General features: G+C 42.1%; 1 pseudogene; it reads right to left on the bottom strand.

The window, feature by feature from the left end:
- Window positions 1–4,273: 4,273 nt before the first annotated feature.
- Window positions 4,274–4,679, bottom strand: LOC103732505 (annotated as a pseudogene).
- Window positions 4,680–5,826: the final 1,147 nt, after the last annotated feature.

The following is a 5,826-nucleotide window of genomic DNA, read 5'->3' as shown; positions in this document are numbered from 1 at the left end:
ATTTTGAAACAAGCTTTATAACATTTTTATTCTATGTAAATTATTTCTTTTTTCAGTAAAATTAAAACACTATTTTTTCATAGTTTTCTCATAGAATAGCCTAAATTCTTTTTGTGTTTGCATATACAATTGCACGGGTTAATTGGCATCTTAACGCAGAAGCAGTCTTAAAACTGTTTCTGTATACAGTAACAAAATTTTATGAACACATTTGTTAATATAATCATATATGTTCTGTATATCAAAATAGCTGAATCCAAATTCTATTAGTGACAGAATGAAACAGATTGTTCACTCCTCAGCATGGCTAAACTTTAAGATTCTTTCTCCAAGCCACTAATCGGGCAGGTTCACATAGCAACAACTTAATTTTAAAATGACCTTCCCACATACTACCTTTTTAATTTTCCCCCCTTCAGTCTCATGTTTTAAAATTACCTCTTGAATATCCACATTTCAGCTAGGACTGATTGAGATCGGTGTAGGCCAAGGATCATCCTGAGGGTGCACACACACACACACACACACACACACACACACTCCACAAACACTTTTAAAATTAGGCATGCCAACAATAGCAACTTGAGTGCTTATAAAATGAAACTTCAAAATGCAAGAATAAAATGACCCTTGGTATGTTGGACTGTTAATTCAGGGATTCCAGGGGCAGATTAAGTTTTGTCCAATAGTGTGTGTGTGTGTGTGTGTGTGTGTGTGTGTGTGTGTGTTGAGGAAGAGTCTTGTGTAGCACAGGCTGGCCTCAAATTTGTCATATAGTCGAGAATGATCTTGAACTTCTGATCCTCTTGTCTTCACTTCCTGAGTGCTGGGATTACAGGTGTGTGCCACCACATTTAGTTTATCCTGTGCTGGGGATCAATCCGAGTTTTGTGCATGCCAGGCAAGCACTCTACCAAGTTACATCCTTAGCCCACAAATAGTGTTTTAAGATTCACTTTGTTAGAGGCTCATTTTGATGGCTGAAGCAAGAGTCAGTTCTAGGGATGTGTTTTAGGTCAGTAATATGTGCTGCTTAATGGATATTTATTCCTTCTAAGAATCATAAAGGGTCAGATATCCCTTTTATCAATTTCAGAAAGCCCTAAGACCAAGGGGTGCAGGATATGAAAGTGCAGGTTGGCTGTGCTCTTGTGTGCACCTTCTGGACAAGCTACTGGGGTTATTTCCAACCAGGAACAGGGTCTGTTCTTCTGCTGTGATTCTCTATAAGAATGCTACATGCCCTGGAGCTGGACAGCCCTGACTCCTTTTTAAGATCCTAGCCACTAGAGTCACCCAGAGTGCACCTGAAGGATCTTTACCCCTTCTCTTCAAAGTCTGGAGACCCAGAGGCAGATAAATGTCTAATAAGATGGTTGCTGCCACCATAAGATTGTTAGCTCCATTAGTCAATCATCAAAGACATAGACTAATAGACTAGCACACAAAGTAGCACAGAAAAACAGTTCCAGAAATTAAATATTAAGGAATAAAGCTGCCAATCAACAAACGAGACAATGAATTGACTAGGCAGTTTTCAAAAGAAGAAACACAAATTGCCAATAATTATTTTGAAAAGTGTTGAACAGCCCTAGTCATTAGGGAAATGCAAATTAAAACTTCTTTGAGATACCACATCAACCCAGTTAGAATGAGTATCAAGAAATCTGGGCTGGAGAAATAGCTCAGTGGTTAAGAGCACTGGCTGCTCTTGCAGAGGACTAGGTTCTGTTCCCAGCATTTACCACCATTGGTAACTCCAGTTCCAGGGGGACAGCTAACAACCATCCATAACGCCAGTTCCAGGAGATACGACGCCCTCTACCGGCCTCCACAGGCATTGCATGCATGGACACACATGCAAGCAAAACACTCATACAAACAAATAAAAATAAAAAAAAGAAATCTGAGAGCTGGGCGTGGTGGTGCACGCCTGTAGTCCCAGCACTTGGGAGGCAGAGGCAGGCGGATCTCTGTGAGTTCAAGTTGTCAGTCCAGGCCAGCATGGGCTGCAAAGTGAGCTTGAGGCTAGCCTAGAATAAAAAAAAAAAAAAAAAAAAAAAAAAAAAAAAAAAAAAAAAAGAAATCTGAGATGATGTGGGGAAAGAGGAACTCTTATTCACTACCGATGGGAATGCAAATTAATACAATCTTTATGGAAATCATTGGAGGTTCTCAAAAAGTTAAAAATGAAATTATAAAAAATAAAGAAGCCGAGGCCCAGCTTGGTGGTGCAGGCCTTTAATCCCAGCACTCGGGAGGCAGAGGCAGGTGGATCTCTGGGAGTTCAAGGCCAGCCTGGTCTACATAGTGAGTTCCAGGACAGCTGGGGCTACAGGGAGACCCTGTCTCAAAAAGACCCCCCCAAAAAATAAAAAAAGAATTATCAGGGGCTGGAGAGATAGCGCAGCGGGTAAGAACACTGACTGTTCTTTCAGAAGACCCAGGTTCGAATCCCAGCACCCACATGGCAGCTAACAACTGTCCATAGCTCCAGTTCCAGGGGATCCGACAGTCTCTCTGTGCTCCGTGGGCATTGCACGACATGGGTGCACTTACCTATGTGCAGGCAATACATGCATACACACAAAATAAAAATAATAAATAAAATATTAAAAAAGAATTATCATATGATCCAGCAATTCCAGTCCTATGCATAGATCCGGAGAACTCCATATTTGCATACCCAGGCCCACAAATACTTATTTTCCACTTTTTGATTTTTGCCACTCCTCTGGGAGTGAAGTTATAGATTCTTTATGTATCAGTTAATTAAAGGCACAATGTTATAGTGATTTTTTTATCCTCTATGGTTTTCTCTTTTTTATTAATGTATATTAATCATACAACATGATGGGCTTCATTTTGAAATTGTCATACATGCCTATCACATATGTTGGTCATAGTCATCTCCCCATTAATAAAATTTATCCCTTGTCTCCCTTTTCTTCTTCCTCCTCACAGATAGCATCCTTTGACTTCAATGACTTTTTAAAAAAATCTAGATTCCCCATCCAAGGAGGTTTATTCCTGGGTATTTTATTTTGTTTCTTGGAGGCTATTGTGAATGGAGTGTTTTCCTGATTTCTTTCTTGGTATGCTCATTATTGCTGTATAAACCAGCTACTAATTTTTTAAAACTATTTTATTTATTTTTATTTTATGTGTATGCATGTATTGCCTGCATGTAGGTAAGTGCACCCATGTTATGCAATACCTGTGGAGGACAGAATAGGCTGTCGGATCCCCTGGAACTGGAGTTATGGATAGTTGTTAGCCGCCATGTGCGTGCTGGGATTTGAACCTGGGTCTTCTGCAAGAACAGCCAGTGTTCTTAACTGCTGAGCCATCTCTCTAGCCACAACCGCTACTAATTTTTGTACATTAATTCATATCAAGCTTCTTTGGTGAAAGTGATGACCAAATATAAGAATTTTCTTCTGGTGGGATCTTTGAGGTCTTTAAATATATGATCATATTGTCTGCAGAAAGGTACAGTTTGAGTTTTCCTTTCTCATTTGTATCCTTTCATTTCCTTCTCTTGCCTTATTAGTCTGGCTAAGAACTGAAATGCCATGCTGAATGGAAAGGGTGGGCGCTCTTCTCTCGATTCTAGAGGAGATGCTTTTAGTCATCTTGTCCTAGTTAGCATTTTCTTTTTGGGTTTTTTTTTTTTTCAATAGATTTATTGGATATAGATTACTATATTTAAATTTGATCCTTCAAGTCTTATTTTTATGTGTATGAGAGTATTGCCTGCACGTATGTAACTGCACCCATGTTGTACAATGCCTGTGGAGATCAGATCACCTGGAACTGGAGTTAAGGACCATTGCCAGCTGCCATGTGAGTGCTGGGAACTGAACCTGGGTCCTCTGCAAGAGCAGCCAGTGCTCTTAACTGCTGAGCCATCTCTCTAGCCCCTTCTTTTGTTTGTGTGTGTGTGTTGTGTGTATTTGTATGTCTACGTGTGTGGATATATGTGTGTGAGTGCACATACACATTTGTCCATATGTGTGGAGGGCTTGTTTCACAAGCTATTGTGTTTCTAGTTTTGTTCTTTTATGGTCTGATAAGATACAAGAAATTAACTAAATTTTCTGTATTTTAAGACTTGCCTTATAGTCTAAAAAATGTGATCTATTTTGGATCTGCTGGGAAGAATGTGTATTTGGGGCTGTCAGATTGAATATTATTTTGGGGGGAGGGTTAACGTTTTTTCGTTAAACAGTCTGGTCCCTGACAGGAGCCTCCTGCCCCTTTGCAGACCACTCTAGTTCTGACCATCCTCAATCTTGAGCAGCTTCACCTCGAACACCAGGGTTGCCCCACTGAGAACTTTGGGGGAGCTCCCTGTTCTCCATACCCCTGCTCAGATGGGATCACCAGCTTCCTCTTTTTCCCCCTCATGCATCCCCAGCAGCCCCTGGGGATCCCAGCCTTTGACAACCTATCAGGTGCCCAGGGAGAAGTCAAAGGGCTGGTTCTGGAGCAGGCAGCTGTCAAACTGACCCATCTTCCAGTTTTCCTGTGTAGTGCACGTGCATGTGACTTGATGGGACAGTGGTCTGCCCATTTCTTCACTCTCATCTGCAGTTTCCTTTTGTATTTGCCCCTGTGGCTGTGGACAGGGCGCTCAGACAGATGGACAGTACTGTCAGGATCCAGCTCATCCTCATGTCTCTCATCACCGTCCCTCTTCCCCAGCCAATCCCGCTGTTCTGATTGAATATTCTGTGCATGTGTATGTGTTGTATGTGTTCATAGGGGTGTGTGTTCACGTGGAGGCTAGAAGTCAACATTGGGTTTCTTCTCTATTGTTCTCCACCTTAGTTTTTGAGACAGGATCTCTCACTGAACTTGAAGCTTACTGCTCAGCTGGGTTAGCTGGCCAATGATCTCCTGGGATCTATCTATCTATACTGCCTTTTTTTGTGTGAAGGTACTGAGGACTGAACTCAGGTCCTCATGTTTGCATGGCAGGCACTTTACAAATGAGCCATCTCCCTCTCCCCAACCCCAGTAAGTTGCTCTTTCATGATTGTTGAATGTGGCATTCTGATTAATAAAACATTTTGTTTTTAATCATTATTTCATTATTTAACTTGGATTACTAACTCTAAAAATACATAGACATTAGAAATAATTTACATTAACTGGGTGTGCTGGCCATGCACTATGAGGGCAGAGGCAGGTCAATCTCTGTGAGTTCGAGGCCACCCTGGGCTACATGGCGAGACTCTGTCTCACAACAAAACAAAGAAAACAAAACAACAAGCTACTCAGGAGACTGAGGCAGGAAGATCACAGGTCACAGGCCTGCTTGGGCTATAGGTGAGTTCAAGGCCATCCTGAATAACCTAGTAAGACCCTAGTTTAGAAATAAATAATAAAGGAGGGGCCTGGGGAATATAGTGCTTTTGAAAACTACTTGGGATTTGGAATTAGGAGGATAAAGATTCAGGTCATTCTTGGACACTTAGTGAGTTAGAGGCCAGTCTGGGTGGCATGACATCCTGCCTCAAAGCAAACAAAGCAAATAAAAAACTTGGTAGTCTCCTAGCCTGCACTTCTATCCTCAGGCCTCTTGGGGTAAGTATATAGCACAGCTCTCCGCATTGGGTCTCCCTAAGCCTCATTCACCCTTCCATCCCCCCCTGCCCCCACCCGCCGTTCTATACTCCTAGTTTGGACCCTGCGCCATTCCTAGTCTTGGGGCCCCAGACACCTGGGGAACCAATACTGCTTCCTGACCCTTCTCACCCAGAGCAACTCAGTCCCTTTCTTGGGCTCCAGGAGCACCGCTTCTGGTCCTGGCCCCGCCCT

The sequence above is a fragment of the Nannospalax galili genome, unplaced genomic scaffold (assembly GCF_000622305.1).
Source record: "Nannospalax galili isolate Female #2095 unplaced genomic scaffold, S.galili_v1.0 scaffold553, whole genome shotgun sequence".
Lineage (NCBI taxonomy): Eukaryota > Metazoa > Chordata > Mammalia > Rodentia > Spalacidae > Nannospalax > Nannospalax galili.
This window is presented reverse-complemented; position numbering and strand designations above follow the sequence as displayed.